At 49.8% G+C, this 19,385-nt stretch overlaps 1 pseudogene; it reads right to left on the reverse strand.

The window, feature by feature from the left end:
* Positions 1–19,385, reverse strand: part of LOC146855086 (T-box transcription factor TBX3-like) — a 46,260-nt pseudogene that overhangs the window by 14,994 nt on the left and 11,881 nt on the right.

Raw genomic sequence — 19,385 nt, forward strand, 5'->3', positions numbered from 1 at the left:
TAAATTATGGCTGAGTCATCTGCGAATGTTGGGAGGTGTTGGAAGGCGGACCCCGAGGAGTCGGTGAGACCACCAAGGGGGGCCCTCGCACTGCACGAAGTAGCCGAGCGCTGCCGAGAAGTCTCCTGAGAGATCCTTCTCCTATCACGTACTAGCACAGTAACACCACCACACCGGACTCAAGGAGGTTGTCTCAAGACAAGCAATTCTTTATCATCAATAAAAGGTTACGAGTTCAATATTTACACGAAGGGATCGAGGGATCCACCAAAAGTCTCAATGTCTCTTTGGAAGGGTAGGGGTAGCGGGACAGTCTTTGGCAGGAATGTGGTACGAGGGTACCTGGGGCCCAGTTCTTATCCTCAAGCTGGAGGACCTCCGATCTCGGAGGGGTCGAGCCGCGACGGCGTCAGCAGGGCTCTGGCGTACAGTTCGTGGAGAGCCGCGATTCAATCAGCAGGGCTCTCAAGATGGTTTCTGCTCAGCTCGAGCCGCGACGTCGTCAGCAGGGCTCCGAGGAAGGTCTCAGCGAGGTGGGGCCGCGACGGCGTCTGCAGGGCTCCGATGTTCCAGGTGGTTCAGGAAAGGTTCACAAGAGGGAGCCGCGACGCAGTCAGCAGGGCTCGTGATGGTTCCGACAAGAGTTCTTCTCCGTAGGGTCAGCCGCGATTCGATCAGCAGGGCTCTCGACTCCGGGATACAACTGCCGAGCTGTGGTGGGGTCGCCCCAGATATAGGTCTGGAGCCCTTTGATGTCCGGACCCTTGCGCCCAAGGGGGCGGAGTGGCCGGGTGGAGGTGGCCAGACGCCCAGCAGGAGAGGCGCCAGGCCCATGGGAGTTTGCAGGGCGATCACACCTCGAGAGGGGAGGACAGTTGGGGGTCCCAACGATACCGTCCTCCGCCGGGGGCGATGAATGGTTCCTGCGGCACCCCCTGGCCAGTCCGTGGTGCCTCGAGGTCGGGGCTTCGCTGGGGTCGAGGCCGGGTTGAGCGGGGTCGCGCCGGCTGGTGTACGGGGTGACGTAGATGCCAACACGATGGCGGAGCCATGAGGAGCATGCGACCACGTGCAGTTCCAGGTGAAGGGCCTTGGAGCAGTTCAGACGGGTGGCCCGTGAAGGCCGGGGCGGGGAACGGCCACAGTCCAGGGGGGTTAAGGACCACGCCACGAGGCCGGGTCCAACAGGCGTCCCCCCCAGCCGAAGGCATGGAGAGTCACCCATCTCCTTGGGGATTCTCCTCGTCAAGGCGGAAGAAGCGGGACAGGCCGTCGGCGTTGGCGTGGTCATTGCCGGGCCGGTGTTCGACGTCAAAGTCCATCCCTTGTAGCGAGATGGACCATCGCAGCAGTTTGGGGTTCTCGCCCCGCATTCGCATTAACCATTGCAAGGGCCGGTGGTCGGTCTGGACCCGGAAGTGGGCGCCAAAGAGGTAGGGCCGGAGCTTCTTGAGGGCCCACACCACAGCGAAGGCCTCGCGCTCAATAGTGCTCCAGCGTTGCTCCCGGGGCAGTAGTCGCCGGCTGATGAAGGCCACTGGTCGGTCGAGCCCCTTTTCGTCAGTTTGGGAGAGAACGGCCCCGATCCCATACTCGGAGGCGTCCGTCTGTACCACGAACTCCTTCTGGTAGTCCGGGGCCTGCAGCACCGGAGCAGTACACATGGCCGTTTTGAGGGTGTCGAAGGCTGTTTGGCAGCGGGGTGTCCAGTGTACCTTCTTGGGCTGCTTTTTGGACGTTAACTCTGTGAGGGGGCCGACAATGCTCCCATAGTCCCGGATAAACCGTCGGTAGTATCCGGTGAGGCCCAGGAAGGCCCGGACAGCGGTCTGGGTAGTGGGGGGTTCCCAGGTCTGGATGGCATCTATCTTTGCTTGGAGGGGGGCCACCTGCCCGCTCCCCACTTGATGGCCCAGGTAGGTCACGGATCCGTGGCCGATTTGGCATTTGCTGGCCTTGATTGTGAGCCCGGCCCGCTGGAGGGCGGCCAGGACGGCCTTTAGGTGGAGGAGGTGCTCGGCCCAGTGGTTGCTGTACACGGCAATGTCATCTAAGTAGGCCGCGCTGAAGGCCTCAAGCCCGGCCAAAACTTTGTTCACCAGTCGCTGGAAGGTGGCCGGGGCGTTCTTCATTCCGAAGGGCATCACCCGAAAGTGGTAATGCCCATCCGGAGTCGAAAAGGCGGATCTTTCTTGGGCGCCGGGGGTGAGCTGGATTTGCCAGTACCCGGTGGTGAGGTCCAGCGTGCTCAGGTAGCGAGCGGCCCCTAGGCGGTCGATGAGTTCGTCGGCCCGGGGTATCGGGTGTGCGTCCGTCTTGGTTACTACATTCAGGGCTCGGTAGTCCACGCAGAATCGCAACTCCGGGGGGTGGCCGGGAGCTGCGGCCTTGGGCACCAGGACGACAGGGCTGGCCCACGGGCTGTCGGAAGGCTCGATGACCCCCAGGGCCAGCATCTTCGCTACTTCGGCCTGGATGCAGGCCCGCACTCGGTCAGGCACCCGGTAGGCTCTGTGTCGTATGGGGGGGTTCTCCCCGGTGTCGACGTCGTGGACGCACCAGTGGGTCACCCCCGGGGTGAGAGAGAAGAGGGCTGCGTAGTCCCGCAGTACTCGCTGGCAGTCGCTGCGCTGTTCCGGGGTCAGGGACGAGGCGAGTTGGACCCCTTCGATCGATCCATCGTGAATGTCGGATTGCAAGAGGTCGGGCAGGGGCTCGGAGTCGTCCTCGCCCCCCTCGTCGGTCGCCAGCAGCAGGCTCAGTTCGGTCCGGGCGAAGTGGGGTTTTAGCCTGTTAGCATGTAGGACCCGGAGGGGGTTCCGGGGGGACTCCAGATCGACCAAGTAGGTGACGGGACTTTTCTTCTCCACCACCTTGAAGGGCCCGGTCCACTTGTCCTGGAGGGCGCCGGGTTCGACCGGGGCCATGACCCATACTTTCTGACCTGGCTCGAATTCTACAGTAGAAGTGTTGCGATCGTACCACCGCTTCATGTCCTCCTGGCTGGCCTCGAGGTTGGCTTCGGCGAGGGCTCGGAACTTGCGGGTCTGGTTTCGGAGGGTCAGGAGGTATCGGTAGACGTCAGGAGGGGCGCCTCGGGGCTTCATCTCCCAGCCCTCCTTGACCAGACTGAGCGGTCCGCGGACCGGGTGTCCATACAATAGTTCAAACGGGCTGAACCCCAGGGACTTCTGCGGGACCTCCCGATAGGCGAACAGGAGGCAGGGCAGCAGGACATCCCATTTCCGCCTGAGTGGTTCTTCCAGGCCCTGGATCATCCCTTTCAATGTTCGGTTGAATCGCTCAACCCGTCCGTTCCCCTGAGGGTGATATGGGGTCGTGAACTTGTATGTGACCCCGCACTGTTGCCACAGGGACCGCATGTACCTGGAGATAAAGTTCGTGCCGCGGTCGCTCACCACTTCGCTGGGGAATCCCACTCGGGAGAAGATCCCCATCAAGGCCCGGCCTACCACAGGGGCCGTTATGGTTCTGAGCGGGACCGCCTCCGGGTACCTGGTGGCGTGGTCCACGAGGACCAGGATGAAGCGGTGGCCCAGGGCGGTTTGGGGGTCCAGGGGTCCCACAATGTCGATTCCGACCCGTTCGAACGGGGTGCTGACGGCGGGAAAGGGCTGGAGGGGGGCCTTGACCCGACCCCCCGTCTTTCCGCTGGCTTGGCAGGTCTGGCAGGACCGGCAGTGGTTGTCCACATCTCTCCGCATCCGGGGCCAGTAGAAGTGGGTCACCAGACGACTGTACGTTTTGTCTTGCCCCAAGTGTCCGGCGAGGGGCACATCATGGGCCAGGTTGAGAAGAAACTCCCGGAAGCGGAGGGGGACCACCAACACGCGGCTGGCCCCGAGTTCTGCTACTTTCTGTTCACTGTACAACAGGCCCTCGGCCCAGTAGATCCAGTGGGTGCCGGTCTGGTCACCGTTGGCTTGCGCGGTCGCCTGCTGCCGGACCCCTTCGAGAGAGGGACAGGACTGTTGCTCTTGCTGGAACCGCTCTCGGGTGGGGCCCCCTTCGTGTTGCCATTGCGTCAGCTCTGGTAGGGCGCTCGGAGAAGTCATCTCTTCGGGGGAGGATTCGCTGGACCCAGGGTCGGTGTCCGCCTCCTCCTCGCTGCTGGCGGGAGGGGGTGTGAGCCCCTCGGGTCGGGCGGTCCCGGAGGTCGAGGATGAGCGGGGGGCCTGGGCGGTCATGGACCGGGTGATGGCGCAGGCCCAATCAGCCAGTCCCAACATTCGGAGGTGCTCTCGTCGTTCTACTTGAGCCCAGGGGGAACTCTCCAAGTCGTTCCCCAGGAGGCAGTCGACCGGGGCGTCGTCGCGCACTGTCACCTTCAGCAGGCCCGTCACCCCTCCCCACTCGAAGGGGACCAGGGCCATCTGGCATAGGCTTTCACTGTTGTCGGCCGTCCGGACAGGGCACAGCACATTCGGTAGAATCTGTTCAGGGGTCACCAGGTGGCAGCGGACAGCGGTGATACTGGCGCCGGTGTCGCGAAGGGCTTCGGCCCGTTGTCCGTTGACCGTGACCTGCTGCCGGTACTTCTGGGTGTTGGTTGGGATGGGGGTGCAGGGTACCATCTCCCGGCTACCCAGGCAGACCAGGGACATGGCTGCCGGCTCCCACTCAGTGTTTTCTCGGTCGAGGGCCTCTTCTTCCTCTTCTCCTCCCCCCAAGGCGGCGGCTGTCAGCTGCCGGGGCGGGGGCCCGCCGGCCCCGTTTCTTCGGTTCAGAGGGCAGGCCGGGTCGCTGGCAAAGTGTCCGGTTTGTTGGCAGCCATAGCAGGTCACTGGTGGCCGTGGTCCGGGTCGGGCCGGGCCCACCCTTCGTGCTAGGCTCGGGGAGAGATGTGGCTGCGGTGGCCCTCGAGGGGGGCTCCTGGGGGCCCCAGCGGGAGGGTCTCGGTTCCTGTTCGGCCCTCCCCCCCCACCGCGCTGGCGTGGGGGTCCGTTGGGGTTCCTCTGGTACTCCCCCATTGAGCTCCGGGAAACCCGGGAGTTGACCCATCGATCGGCCTCGACGGCCAGTTTCCGCGGGTCGGTCAATTTGCTGTCGAGGAGGTGCTGTCTCAGCTCCACGAAGCAATTGTTGGAAAGATGTTCCCACACGATGAGGTCGACCAGTTGCCCGTAGGTGGTTACTTTGCTGCCTTTGATCCACCCTTCTAGGGCCCGACTAAAAAAGTCCACATATTCCACCCATGTGGTACCCGGGATTTTCTTGCAGTCTCGGAACCGCTGGCGGTACATTTCCGCTGTTAGCCCGTAGCGGGTGAGCAGGGCCTCCTTCATGTGATCGTAGGAGGTCATCACTTCCTCCGGTAGCTGGAGCAGCGTGTCCCGCCCTTCACTCAGGAATCGCCCCCACAGGCCTGCGCCCCAGTCTTTTCGGGGCACTCGATGGGAGGTCATGGCCACCTCATAGGCCTTGAACCACTGTTGGATATCGTCATTCTTGTAATACTCCTTGACGACCTCCTTCGGGATATGTACTTTGGCCTCGGCAGGCGGTAGAGTGTCTCTCGTACTGGGGGTGTTGGTCCCTCCGTTCTTGGCCTTGATCTCGAGCTCCTTGAGGCTGCGCTCGTGCTCAAGGGTGAGCTTCTTTTCCTCCAACTCCCGGTGTCGTCTCTTCTCTTCTATCTCTTCTTGAAGGCGTAGCTGCTCGAGGGCCAGTTTCTTTTCTGCCAGCTGGAGTTCGCCGTCCAGTCGCAGTCGGGCGAGCTCTAGCTCGTGGCTCCGGACCTTTTCCCGCTCTCGTATTTCTTCTTCGGAGAGGCCGGTTTCTAGGCTCTTTCGTCCTCCGGTTGCCGGGGTCAGTGCGGTTGCTGTGGTCTCCGTCAGGGGCAAGGGCCCTTCTTCCTGGGAGGGGCCTGCCCCGGCCTCCAGCCATGTCCTCAGAGCTTTCTGCATCTCTTCCTTGGTACCGAGGCTGGTGGTTGCAATGCCTTTGTCTCTGCAGAACTGTTTTAATTCTTTGTGCGTATATTCTTCCAGCCGTTCGGGCTGGAACTCCATTGTCGCGTTGTTTTCCTGGCTGCTCATGATGCTATTCGTTTGGATGGGTAGCTAGTGGGTACTGGCTGGTACGTACTGCGTTCGGCTCGGATCCCGTCGCTGGCCACCAAATGTTGGAAGGCGGACCCCGAGGAGTCGGTGAGACCACCAAGGGGGGCCCTCGCACTGCACGAAGTAGCCGAGCGCTGCCGAGAAGTCTCCTGAGAGATCCTTCTCCTATCACGTACTAGCACAGTAACACCACCACACCGGACTCAAGGAGGTTGTCTCAAGACAAGCAATTCTTTATCATCAATAAAAGGTTACGAGTTCAATATTTACACGAAGGGATCGAGGGATCCACCAAAAGTCTCAATGTCTCTTTGGAAGGGTAGGGGTAGCGGGACAGTCTTTGGCAGGAATGTGGTACGAGGGTACCTGGGGCCCAGTTCTTATCCTCAAGCTGGAGGACCTCCGATCTCGGAGGGGTCGAGCCGCGACGGCGTCAGCAGGGCTCTGGCGTACAGTTCGTGGAGAGCCGCGATTCAATCAGCAGGGCTCTCAAGATGGTTTCTGCTCAGCTCGAGCCGCGACGTCGTCAGCAGGGCTCCGAGGAAGGTCTCAGCGAGGAGGGGCCGCGACGGCGTCTGCAGGGCTCCGATGTTCCAGGTGGTTCAGGAAAGGTTCACAAGAGGGAGCCGCGACGCAGTCAGCAGGGCTCGTGATGGTTCCGACAAGAGTTCTTCTCCGTAGGGTCAGCCGCGATTCGATCAGCAGGGCTCTCGACTCCGGGATACAACTGCCGAGCTGTGGTGGGGTCGCCCCAGATATAGGTCTGGAGCCCTTTGATGTCCGGACCCTTGCGCCCAAGGGGGCGGAGTGGCCGGGTGGAGGTGGCCAGACGCCCAGCAGGAGAGGCGCCAGGCCCATGGGAGTTTGCAGGGCGATCACACCTCGAGAGGGGAGGACAGTTTGGGGTCCCAACGATACCGTCCTCCGCCGGGGGCGATGAATGGTTCCTGCGGCACCCCCTGGCCAGTCCGTGGTGCCTCGAGGTCGGGGCTTCGCTGGGGTCGAGGCCGGGTTGAGCGGGGTCGCGCCGGCTGGTGTACGGGGTGACGTAGATGCCAACACGATGGCGGAGCCATGAGGAGCATGCGACCACGTGCAGTTCCAGGTGAAGGGCCTTGGAGCAGTTCAGACGGGTGGCCCGTGAAGGCCGGGGCGGGGAACGGCCACAGTCCAGGGGGGTTAAGGACCACGCCACGAGGCCGGGTCCAACAGGAGGCCTTGAGGCAGCTTGGTTAGGCAGGGAGCGAGGATTGATGGGTGCCAGGGGTGCCGGGTCAGGTTGTGACAGGATGGTGTTTTTGGATAGGAAAGGGGGTAATGGCGCCACCTGTGGGGAATTTAACATATGGCTAATGTTGATGTTACTCAGGTCACGGCTTCCTTAGGTTCAACTACTAAACATGATATTCCTATATTATTTTCTCTTTTTAGGCTTTGAGGTTGACATCGTCAGTGATTCTTTCAGTCAGGGATAATAGTGAGCACAAAGGGCAGGGACAATGGATGTGGGTTAGCGATGAGGGTAAAGAAAATTGCTGTTTCATCCGAGCTAATGTGAATCCACATGTCTGCGAGTTCTAGTGTCTGGCATGCCAATGATAAGACAAGTCTGCAAAAGGGCATCAGGTGCAGTAATACACCTTCGAACAGGTATCAAGCATCCTGTTTGTTTCCTCATCAGCAAAAGGAAGATCACGGAGCGGGTTTTCCTGATGCATTCGTCCAACCACAAAATTACACAGTTCAAAAAAGCTGTACACTGGAGACACTTTGATGGTGGTGTGGGCGATGGAGCCCAACCATCCTGCAGTGGGGCTCGTCACAAGGTTTTATGCTAATGGTGATGATGAATTATCTGATTTGAAAAAGGGCGAGCTTGCTAGAAATGATGACTTGTCTAATAGCCTTTTTTCTCTCCAAACAGGGCGGGGGGGGGGGTGGGGGTTACTAACACGATTTCCCAAGCTAATATTTTGCAGATAAAAGAATCTGAAAGGAGTTGGAAGAATGTGGAGAGATATTCCAAGGCAAAACCAAAGGGAATGATGGACGGAGTTTTGAACATTGCATGCAGTCACCCCCAGTCAACTGATCTGGGTTTAATCCATCATCATTCTTTAGCTCACTCCGCCACCCCAGTTCAGACATGGCCATATGCAAATCAGTCTGACCCTGTGCCTCATGGGAACAGTCCAGCCCGAACTGCCAAGCCATGTCTTCCCTGGACCGGAAACAAGCATCCTGGGACCGGTTTCTGGCTAATCAGCCATCATCAGCCAGGCTAGCTTGAATCCAGTGGCAAAGTGAGCAAGGGACCCACGTCTGGGCATACCCTGCCAACTTAGGGCGAACAAAGCAAAACCAAAGGGGATGATGGACGGAGTGTTGAACATTGCAAGCACTCACCCCTAGTCAACTGATCTGGGTTTAATCCATCATCATTCTTCAGCGATATTCCAAGGCATCTGAAGGCGCCACCAAGAAAAGCTTTCAACACTGGACAAGCGCCGTCAAGCAGGTGAGCTGCTGGTTAATATTCATTAGAAGACAAGTTTCTAGGAAACGTAAAGCAGATGGAGTTGTCGGTAAGGCAGCAGAGGCTAAGGTTGGTTGCCATTGTGAGTCGCCTTCATTGTTACCGAATGTAGTTTTACCTAAACTTGATATAGTTCAAGACAAATTGGGGTGTCTGACACAAATTTGCTAGGGGATAAGGATAGTAAGGACAAAGTCAAATGTCTTAAGAGGATTCCCCATATGGGGCTGTCGATGCCCTTGGGTTCACATCTTAACAAGCATACCAAAGACAAAAGTTTGGGATGGAGAGTTTGTGGTTGTGTTCAAGTTACTGCACAGGGAGGTTAAATCCAAAGAAGGATCTAGGGAGGAGTATTGGGAGATAGCTAAAAGACCCAGGGTTCCCACTGATATTGACTCTTGGACCTCGACTTTTCTGATTTTTGCAAGTGTTTACTGTATAAGATTTCCAGACCGTTCGGTCTCAATTTTCAAATACTTGGATACAATTAGAAAGAAGCAATCAGAATTTGGAGGTTTTGCCTGGCTACACTTTAACGAAGAGTTTAGAGCCTGTCTAGTCCTCGACTCCAGAGAAGCCTTGGGGTGTGGTGGGTAACAAATTATGGGTGCAATGGATGTATCCCCCAGAGACCTCGCCCTACGACGCATACTGCTAGTGGGCAGCTATTGCTCCCCGGACCTTTCTTAACAGCCCCACAGGGGTGGGCACTTGGGCAAAATCTCAAGCTTTCACAACAGGAGCTTGCTGGAATTTTAACACAGGTTTCTGTCAGAAGAATCCATGCAAATACAGGCATGAATGTTCAAAATGTGGTGGCAATCATGCCATTTTGCAATGTTTTAGCAAACAAAGATCCAGTTTCCCTACCAGTCTAGGTAGAGGGAGGGGTGCCCTATTACAGCCTCACTTCAAAAGCAGCTTCACCAATTGATATCCCCAAGCTCTGTTATTGGCTTCAACTTTTTTATCCTCACCGGGAAAAAGCCTTGAAGTTAGAGTGGGGGTTTAAAGATGGTTTTAAGCTCGGTTATCAGGTTCCTAGACACTGCAGGTTTGGCCAAAACTTGAATTCTGCAAAACAATTCCCACAGGTCATGACTCATATTTTACACTCCGAAAGTGCTGAGGGTAGAATGGCTGGCCCCCTCCTTTCTTGGCCTTTTCCGAATCTTATCATTTCTTCTTTGGGAGTGGTTCCTAAAAAGACTCAGAGAATTTCACATGATACAACATTTATCCTGGCCCCAGGGTTTGTCTGTGAATGATTTTATCGCCAAGGAAGACACTGTGGTTAAGTTGGCTTTAGTGGATGTAGCTCTTGATCTGGTAAAGAAGGCTGGCTCAGGAGCAGGGTTTATCCAAATGTGACATCAAATCTGCTTTTAGGTTACTTCCAGTTCATCCACAAGACTTTGAATTACTGGGCATACACTTTCAAAGACATTTCTTTGTTGACAAAGTTTTGCCTATGGGTTGTGCAGTCTCTTGTCAGCAGTTTGAAGATTTTAGCTCTTTTTTGCAATGGATTTTCTCATTCAGATCAGGTCATTCCCAAGTGTCCAATTATCTGGACAATTTTCTTTTTGTTGGATCACAAGGATCACAACAGTGTGACAAGGCACTCCATTTCTTTCAATCTTTAATGCAAGAGTTAGGCGTGCCTCTGGCTAAAGAGAAGACAGAGGGATCGGCTACATGCCTCATATTTTTGGGTATTGAGATTGATACAGTGAAAATGGAGGCCAGGTTGCCAGTTACTAAAGTGCAGGAAATTATGAATTTGTTGGAACATTCTAGGATGTCACCGAAACTCACTCTGTTTGACATGCAGCGGTTACTAGGGCACCTAAACTTTGCTTGCAGGGTAGTAAAGGCTGGGAGATCCTTCTGTCGGAGTTCGGGCTTTGCTATGGCTGGTGTTTCTTTACCTCATCACAGGATTAGAGTGTCTCTGTCCATGAGATCCAATTTCGAGGTTTGGATTATGCTTTTTAAAGGTTTCAATGGTGTTCCTATCAGGTCCTTGGACAAACGCTTTGTATGGTCAGTACAAAAACAAATTCTGATGCGTCAGGAGCTAACAGTTTTGGGCTTTTTTGGGACGGAAAATGGTGCGCGGAAACGTGGCCTCATAAGTGGATTAATGAGATTCGCAGTATTGCATTCTTTGAATTATTTCCCCTGATCGTAGCTTAGACAGTTTCAGGCTAGTTTTTTGGCAAACAAATCAGTGCTTTTCATGTCGACAACAAAGCTGTAGTAGATCTGGTGAATGGTCAAAAGGCAAAAGAGAGACATCTGTTTAAATTGTTGCAGAGATTCATGCTGTTTTGCTTAATGTTTAATATAACATTTGGAGTTAAGCATATACTTGGTCTGGACAATAATGTAGCAGATGCATTATCTCGTTCTCAATGGCAGAGATTTCGTGTTTTGGCACCCAAAGGAGACCAAGAAAAAACTCAGATTCCTCAGGAGGTATGGTTTCTAGCGGGCTGATGATAAGGATGTTGTTGGAACACTATCTTGATATCAGCACACGTTTAGCTCACAGAAGGACTTGGGTGGAGTTTTGGGGGTTATGACCCCTCTTTAGGTGATTTGGGAAGGAGAATTTTACTAGGTTGGTCTAAAATAAGGAGGCGTGGCACTGTGTTGCGCAAACCTATATATTTTTCCTTACTTGGGGGCATTGTACCAACACTGCCTATACTTTGTTGTTCCACATTGGAAGCTTCATTATTTAAAGTTTGCATGTTATGGTTATTCTTTGGAGCTTTTGGGATAATTGAGTTCTTAAGAAATCATTTCTTCAAGGACTAAAATAATCCAATGTGTCAACCACATCAAATCCGTTAAGTATTCTTTTAGAATCATCTAGAACAGACCAAAGAAGAAAAGGGGCTACTGTGGTATTGCGGAAGCTTGGCGGTCCGCTATGCCCATGGTCAGCTTGGTTACAATTTTAAAGAATTTGAAAGTTATCCAAATAATAATTTTATTTTTCAGCATCAGGATGGGTCTACCTTAATCGCTTCACAGCTTTTAGCGGTCTTGAGAAAATCTTTGCTTTTATTAGGTTTTAATCCTTTAGAATTTGGTGCCCATTCTTTTAGAATAGGAGCATCTTCAGATGCTGTCAGAAGGGTTTTTTTCTTTACAGCAGCTGCGTAGGTTGGGCCGTTGGACATCAAATTGCTGTTTAAGATATGTTAGAGATTTGAATGAATTTTAGACATCATTTTTTGGACTTGCTAACATCTGTTTCTTGCCAGGTCATTAAATCTCATCTCCGGTATACATTGAAAGCGTCTGGATTGTGGGACACTCCTTTCTAAAGTGGGCAGTCATGAAGGCCGTACGAAGTCGTTATAGATCTAACCTAAGTTTTTAGCTTTGAATTTATTAGGATTGATTGATGGGGAAACAGTGTCATGCTTTGGGGTCAATTGTTGCTTTTGTTACATGATTTACTTTCTTATAAAGCCATGCCCAAATGTCCTACTTGGTCATTTGGGGGAAAAGGACTTGGTACATCTTTCCGGCCTTTTGTTACGTGCTTTCAGATTTTTCAAACCTGATGGGGTTCACCTTTCGTTTATACCAAAAGAATTGTATTTGGTGTATATTAAAGAAAGTTACTTGATATATTGGGATTGCAACTTGGGGTTGAGGGCTGTATTAGCGACAGTCCCTTACTTGTGTCTTGACAACAAGATTTTATGTTCTGGTGTTTTCATCTAAATCAGCAGTTGATACTGAACTGGTTTGGGATTTTGATTTCATGTTTACTGAAAAGGGGAACATTTCACAATTCAAATCCATAGGAGTTCGGGGGAACAGGAAAAACGCCTTTGCAGGGTTTTTTCCTGGTGACAGATTTGGATGGGATTGAGGCAGGCAGGAAGGGTTGGGGCAGGCAGAATAGCTTAGGACAGAGAGAAAACAGAGGACAGAGGAATGAGGCAGGAGGTATGAAGAGGGACAAACTAAGGGGTTGGGGTTGAGGTTCAAGGTGGGGGAAAATTCATGGGGATCAATATAGGGAAAAATTCATGGGGGATCAATATGGGGAAAAAGTCATGGGGGATCGTTACGGGGGAAAATTCATGGGGGATCAATATGGGGAAAATTCATGGGGGATCAATATGGAGAAAAAGTTACGGGGGATTGATACGGGGGAAAAGTCATGGGGGATCAATATGGGGATATTTCATGGGGGATTAAGAAGGTGTGGTGGGGTGGGGTTACATGCGAATTCATTGATTGCATTATTGTATTGAATTGTCGTTGTTGAAATAAAAGCGAACTTTTAACCCCATCGGTCTGTGATGTGATTCATTGCCCGAGGTGAAATAGCTCAATACGTTGCTCTCCCCGAGCTCACCTCTTCTCTCGCCTGCCGTTGCCTGTGTCACAAAAGCCCTTGGCGAATGGATTGTTACCAATTTTTAACTGGGTTATCTGAAAGAAAGAGTAGGGGAGATGGGTCAGATCCGCCTTTCACCTTATGGTTAAAAAAAAGTAATTTATCTCTGAGCAGTTTCTCAGAGCAGGAACACAACCCAGGAATTTAAGAACACAAAACCAGAATGCACGGATAATTCCACAAAAAAACACGGAATACATAGATTCATTTAAAAAGGCACCTGTCTTGGCATATATCATCTTTGCACTCTAGCTCACTCTCTCTCCTATTAATCTCAACTATGTCAGGAGATCTCACAGCCGAGGCAATTAATGGCAGTGATTTACCTGCCCGCAGTTAATCTGCTTACACTGAGTAATGGGCATTACATGGAACGACGCAATTAGGATTCCCCATCTCTTTAATTTAAGCTTTAATCTAAACATTTCATAACGCCACAATTATGGATAAATGCATTATAGCCACCATAAACTTTCGTTGGTAACAAAATTGCCTGTCAGAGAAAGGGCAAATTGATTTTATTAGAAAAAGTGTTTTACTGGACAAACATTTTTTGAATTATGAATGGAGACCGCGTCTAACATTTGTTTCCATTTATACGATTTATACGGCAGCTGGAGTCATGGAAAGTGGCGCCTCGAAGCAGCGTCCCTAAAGCACGGGTCAGTATCAACCCGTAGGTACGTGCCCCTGTAGGGGCAACGAGGGGTCATCTGGCGCACCTGCTCCGACAACGGTCGCCAGGCCAAAAGTGGCGTTACAACTCTTTCGTTGGAAGTTTATGATAGAAAAAGAGTGTTTTACCCCCCACTCCAAAAAAGAAAAAAAGAGGCAATTTTTTTAGCACAATGAAAACAAGCTCAGTCAATTTGTTAACGACTCAGCTATGCTTGTTTTCTTGAGTTGGAATTCTCCTAAATATGGCCGCGGTGACAGCCTTCCCTTCTCTCTCAAGCACAGCTCACATCACCGAGGCAGCACCTGCAGGAAACCCCCAGAAAAGTACAGACATTTTAATAAAAAATGAAGCTGCGCGGCTCCGAACTCCTAAATTGGATCGCTTTTCTTGTGTGCAGGAACCAGGAAATAAAGCCGTGCGTTTGTTGCGCGTGGGATTTCAGATCTGGAATTGCAGTCTGGCTGCGTGCTCTGTTTTTCCACCCCCTAAAAAGTTACATAATGTTATCCCTCCCAAACTTCCTCCCAAACTTGATTGTTGAGAATAGCGAAGTGCATTTGCAGGTTTTCTGTTAAACTGGGAGCTAAATATCTTTTTTTTCCCTTTTTATTTCTCCCTCTGTCCGAGACACAAGATGTCTGCCAACACTTCCTGGTTTGAAGTGTTGGCAGCCAATTAGAGCCAAGCTCATGCTCGAGGGGTTAGGCTCCGCCTATATATATATATATATATATATATATATATTACCTACTGGCGGTCGCCAGTAGGTAGTTATAGTTAGGACCCTCTTTCCATAGGAAAACCGTAACATTCTATTTGGAATAACTTTGGCGCCGGTCGACGAATCCTCGCGAAATTTTCAAAACTAATGGGGCGCTACGCTCCGCTCCTACCCTGAAAGTCTCGGGGGGATTCGTCAAGCGGGGGCTGAGATAAAAGGGGGGTCCCAAAACGCGTTTTCCCATGCATTTTTCCATAGGACCTTTAGTCCGAGCTACAGCCCGAACGGCTGAACTGAATTACTTGAAATTTGGCAGAGAGGTAGTCCTCAGGTCAAGGAAGGGCCTTTTGTAGGTTTGGTGTAAATCTGTTCAGTACATTCTGAGAAAATAGCCTTTAAATCAATATATATATCTGAGCCAGCGTACGGTGCGCTTACGGTGCGCTTACCGTACGCGTACGGTGGCGTGCGCGAGCGCGATTCTGATTGGCCCTTAGATCTTAGTAAACATTCGAATCGGTCGAAACCAGGAAGCGGCGGCCGCCATTTTCTCTCTCGCACTCTGACAGGGTTTGAAAAACAAAGTGCAAATCATGTAAAGGGGCTGTTTACACAGCTCCCAAGCACCTAGCCATGTTGAGGGAGTCCCCAACGATCCCCCAAGTGAAAAAAGGCAATTTTAATCTTTTCAAAAATTTCGCCGATTATGCTTACCGTACGCGTACGGTAAGAAATAATAATAAAAAAAAAAAAAATATCCACATTCTCCCCACCCCGTGTGCAAAAGGTGCCCAAAGGGCACCTTTTGTGCATGGCTCATCAGAGATAAACAAAACATATATTTTACCTGTCACAACGATGCTCATCATATGTCCGCGAAGCGCATCGTGCGTCCATGGCCCATCTAGCGTAACGTGGGCACGCGGTGCGCGAAGCGCACCGCGTGCTCACTGTGCGCGCACGGTGCGCGAAGCGCACCGTGCGCGCACGGAACGAACTGCGTTAAGTGGGCGCGCACGCCACAAATGGCGTAAAGTAACTTAGCATTTAAAAAACCGTACAAATTCACTGAAAAAACCATAGGTTTCACACACGTTATAGTTAGAAATTAGCATTTAAAAAACCTTGCAAATTCACTGAAAAAACCATAGGTTTCACACATGTTATAGTTAGCTGTACATTTCACTCGTAAAAAACCAATGAAATTCCCCCGTTATAGTTAGTGCAGGCAACTATAACTCACGCGACCGCAATCCTCTGCTGATGCTAATACTGTATTTAGACACTTATTTGCCCATGTCTTCTTCCATTAAATTTTAGCTATACATATATTACAAATATTTTTTTTTCATAAAGACACATATGTCATCAGCAGAGGATTGCGGTCGCGTGAGTTATAGTTGCCTGCACAAACTATAATGGGGGAATTTCATTGGTTTTTTACGAGTGAAATGTACAGCTAACTATAACATGTGTGAAACCTATGGTTTTTTCAGTGAATATATATATATATATATATGTGTGTATATATATATATATATATATATATATATGTCGAAAACTTCGCCACCACAGTTCCAGGAATCCTCAAGAATATTCGAAGACCGGAACAGACGATAACAGACCACGTAATAAGTGCAGGTGAGAAATTTATTAGAAGTTCAGCATGCCTGCCATGACGCGTTTCAGCCTACTAGAGGCCTTGTTCACATAGCGCCTTGTAAGTACTATGCTTGTATTTAAAGTGCATAGTAACAGCTGACATGATTGGTTGCCTACCATGGACATAGAAAAAATACAAATACAAATTTCTCCATATCAAAAGTAAAAACCTGAATGACAACGAGTACCTTTTTAAATACCTAAAAAATACATTTCATTAAAAGACATTTGTTATGTACAATTAATTTGTATTTTTAAAGTATAAGCAGTTTTTTTAAAAAAGGGCATTTAAATATAAATATCTAATTCAAACGCATAGTAGAGATATTCGTGCAAAATATGCAAAAAATGTAACCCTAGTGGGTTGAAATTGAACATGCAGCTTTGGCTTAATTGAGTTGAAATATGTGACCAATCCCTCAACAATAGGACCACAAATACTTATCTTAAATTTGTAGTGCACAAGAGAGGGGACATGTCCCTAAATGTTACAGGTTCACAGTATAGCCATTCGATCAACAAATATATCTTTGCCAGATGCAATATCTCCTAAAATGTTGATGAATATATCTAAAAAAACTGCTAGAACATATATAGGTGCTAAAGTCGTGTGGAACCAATACGTGCCCTAATGGACAATAATTGACCTATGCCCAGATAGCCAATGTCAGTGCCTAATAAAGTGCAAAAAGTGCTAAGAAAAATGTTACAGTATCAGCAATATTAAAATAACATGAATTTAGAGGGCTAGGCCAAAATTAAAGGGCATGTAATATTGGTGCAGTTGTTTAACAGAACGAGCCCAGTTACAGACATGCGTAGAAATCTTCACTCAAGTTTAAACCGCATGGTGTCTTGGTGTCTAGTTCAAGGATGTATTTTGTCTCAAGAGCACGTAAAAGGGCCTCTCGATTGCCTCCACGTCTGAGGGGCAAAACTGAGTCTATGACAAAATATTTGAGAAGTTCACTTTTGTTCTCATGGCATTCCTTGAAATGACGAGCAACTGGGTAGGATGCGTCGTTGCCATTGATTGCCCTAATGTGCTGGAGTATCCGTTTAGGACCTGCAACTTGGTACTCCCAACATATTGCAGGCCACACGGACACTCCAGCTCATAGATGGCAAAATCAGTTTTACATGTAAACATCCTGTAAATGGGTTTAGGAATCTCACAGAAAGGGGTCTTATATTCTGTTTTATTAACACCATGTCTGCAAGCTTTGCAGCTAGTGCATCTTCTAAAACCCTTAACTGGAATGGAGCCATGATTTGTTATTGAGTAACTCTGGACGAGTTTTCACCAGAGCATTGCTCATAGAGTGTGCTTTCCTGAATGTAATTTCAGGACTGACTGCCATTATATATATATATATATATATATATGTATATATATGTATATCTATTATCTACTGGCGGTCGCCAGTAGATAGTTATAGTTAGGACCGAGTTCCCATAGGAAATCTGAAAATTCTATTTTGAATAACTTTGGCGCCGGTTGACTTATCTTCGTGAAATTTTCAAAACTAATGGGGCGCTCCGCTCAGCTCCTACCCTGAAAGTCTCGGGGTGATTCGTCAAGCAGGGGCTGAGAAAAAAGGGGGGTCCCAAAACACATTTTCCCATAGGACGTTTAGTCGAAGGTACAGCCCGAACGGCTGAACAGAATTACTTGAAATTTGGCAAAGAGGTAGTCCTCAGGTCAGGCATGTGCCTTTTGCATATATGGTGTCAATCTGTTCAGTAGTTCCTGAGAAAATCAAAAGTAAAATCATATATATATCTGGGCGGAGCCTAACCACACATCTCATCGTGAGATCTGGTTGGCTGTCAGTACTTCATCCAAGAAGTGTTGGCAGCCATCTTGGGACCAATATACATGATAGTGCTGGAGCAGGGTTTTCTATTTACACTCAAACTTCAGTTTATATTTTATATGTCATAATTAAAATTACTAATAATTAATTATTAAGTATTAATTTTTGTCGAGTGTTCTAATTAATCAACCTTACTAATGAAAGAACTACACATGGGAATGCAATTGCATGGCTTAATAATAAGTGAACTAAGTTGTTGAGCAAATTAATTAAATATGTGTGGTTAAAGTGCTATTTGTTATGTGTTTGCGCTTTGAAATAATATGCTTTAACGCAAATGGCTAGATAAATACATACACATAAGGGTATTAGTGGGAATTAACACTGTATAATCAATACGATGTAGTAACGTTGTTTTGTGTTTCTTTTTAATTAAGTTGTCCATTTTGGCCTGTTGAGAAATGGCCGACATCTACAGCCTGCATTTGAGTAGATGAAATAAGAAGAGAGGCCTTGCTGAAAATGGTTGAACATGACCTCGGCCTCTGTCTGAGCTAAAAATTATGAAACTGAGGAAATATGAATTTTGTGATCAGTTATGTCCCCTATCGTAGACCCCAACGGCTCCATGTACATGCTATAAGTACATGTATGTTCCCTCCTGCTCCAGTTCTGAAGACGCAAATATATGTGCGTCCACCGTCAACATGTCCTCTTTCAGATCCGCCATGAATGGGTCAGATATTCCTTTCCTAAGTATGAAAGGGCACCGACTTTATGTGGTTCACTTTCCACATTTCTACAGATTCAGGCGAGTAGGCCCGAATTCTGTCATCAAGCCTTTTCTGCCTTCTGCCTCTGAAAGCTCCAGCCTGAGCCCGCATCTGTGACCATGAACTTTGTCTTACTCCTTGCGCAGCTAACGGAGCCTGATCCAGCCTGTCGCCTGCCAAAAACTGTATTTCACCTTCGAGATTATCTCCTTCGTTCCTCATCCGATGCATTCCTGTCTAGCAGTTTAGGTAAACATTCCTCCAGCTACCGTGCAAAGGGCCAGGCCTTGCTGCCCTCATGCCAATAATTCATAGCCCCGTTACCATGGAATATTCCTACTCCCTCGCATCTAGTGTAGACACTTAGACGCTTGTACACGCACTAACAGTCAGTATAGTCAGTATAGAATAAGATTCTATCCTAAGAGACCTCTCTTTTTGGATAACACAGTTCTTTAAACATAGGATATTAGATATGATTTGGGATTAGGTTGACATAACCCCAGACTTCTGTCTCCACATGTAGAGCTAAATGTCAAGTCCCCTTCACCCTCTAGTTGCACGTCAATCACACGTCATGCGGCTGCGCGCGCATCTCTGCCAACTATTTCTGCTGACATTGCAGGATTCTCTTATGGATCCACCCACATATTACATCATGTATGATGACGTTTATTAA

The sequence above is a fragment of the Triturus cristatus genome, chromosome 4_1 (genome assembly GCF_964204655.1).
Source record: "Triturus cristatus chromosome 4_1, aTriCri1.1, whole genome shotgun sequence".
Classification (NCBI taxonomy): Eukaryota; Metazoa; Chordata; class Amphibia; order Caudata; family Salamandridae; genus Triturus; species Triturus cristatus.